The 1425-nt window shown below is 36.8% G+C and overlaps 1 protein-coding gene across 1 annotated transcript in view; it reads right to left on the bottom strand.

The window, feature by feature from the left end:
• Positions 1-1326: 1326 nt before the first annotated feature.
• Positions 1327-1425, bottom strand: part of LOC107676382 (arginine--tRNA ligase, cytoplasmic-like) — a gene marked incomplete at its 5' end in the record, with an annotated part of 9136 nt that continues 9037 nt past the window's right edge. The window contains one exon of the mRNA XM_016470909.1: positions 1327-1425.

Genomic DNA, 1425 nt, shown 5'->3' with positions numbered 1-1425 from the left:
TAGCCTATCAGTGCCATTATTTGCGTGCATACACACACACACACACACACACACATTGTGGTGTGTAATCTGGTACATGTTTAGACAAGAGAAGATGAAATATGTCCATAAAAACTTAAAACGGACCAGATATTATCTGCGCTTCCAGTGTTTTTAAATTCATTGAGACTGCACAGAAAGCTCTCTCATGCGCGTTCCGTGTTGTTACGTAAATGCTTCTAGCAGACATACAGGTACAGGTACAGGTACATACCTGTACACTGCTCAAAAAATGAAGGGGACACTTAAATCACACATTGGATCTCCATAAACGAAATATAGTCTTTACTTACTTTACTTGCTGGATTTCAAATGCAGCTTAACGATCCCCAAAGGATCTCCAGACTTTCATTTGAACCAAAGCAGGCACAACGGATTCATAATCACTTATGCTTCCAAACTGAACTGCACTGAATTGCACTTGATCGGAAACAACAGTGTTGTGTTTTGGGTTGAAAAGTAGGCCTACTAAACACATGAAGTACCTTAGAATAGGTTAAAAGAAATTTAATGGATTCAACCAAGTGATTAAATGTTTGTATCTTTACATGAGATCTCAGACTAGAAATTATCAAGAAATCCTAATTGGCAGGGCATCCAGTGAGTAAATAACCATCGACTCCATGAATGAATTAAATAATTCCACTTGATCTTCGGACAGATTATCAGGCATAGACGCTGCATTTATCAACCTCAATTAATTTAATCCTGATGGCAAGAGCAAAACAAACACTCTACTCCTAAACTAAGTAACTTACTCTCTCAAACTGAATAATGCTCCAAAAGCCTCTAGCAAGAATGGAAAGCAGATAAGAGAAATAAACCAGTGAATAGAATCACATTAAGAAATTAATTTATTGCATTACAATTCAAAGGACAACAATATTTTATGTGTATTGTGGAATAAGAAGTCCAAAAGCTAAATGAGTAAAGTTTTTGTAAAAGCTTTAGGTAAACCAAAATTAAGTAAGCTAATTCTTTTGGACTGACTACAATAAGATTCAGACTTGTTATATAGAAGGAATGAAGAGACTTTTTGGTTGTTTTCAGGATCCAGATGGTCCTGACATTTACATGAGGAAAAATTACATACAAGTCAAAGCTTTTGTTATGGACAGTTGTATTGATTTTATTTGGTATAACACCGCGTTTACACCGGACGTAAACAATGCAGTGTGACGTGACAAAATACAATAGAACCTATTATATTCAGTGATGCTGTCTACACTGGATCCGGTGCGACACGACAAATCCACGACAGTAAACTGCTGCCTAATTCTATTTATGACATACTGACACAAAATCCAAATGATTTGCAATGGTCGCTTTGTCGCTTCCAGTGTAGACAGCCTATGTGAGTCCGGTGTAGACAAGGTGTCAGAATCC

Source organism: Sinocyclocheilus anshuiensis, unplaced genomic scaffold (assembly GCF_001515605.1).
Source record: "Sinocyclocheilus anshuiensis isolate Anshui unplaced genomic scaffold, SAMN03320099.WGS_v1.1 scaffold1669, whole genome shotgun sequence".
Taxonomy (NCBI): Eukaryota; Metazoa; Chordata; class Actinopteri; order Cypriniformes; family Cyprinidae; genus Sinocyclocheilus; species Sinocyclocheilus anshuiensis.
This window is presented reverse-complemented; position numbering and strand designations above follow the sequence as displayed.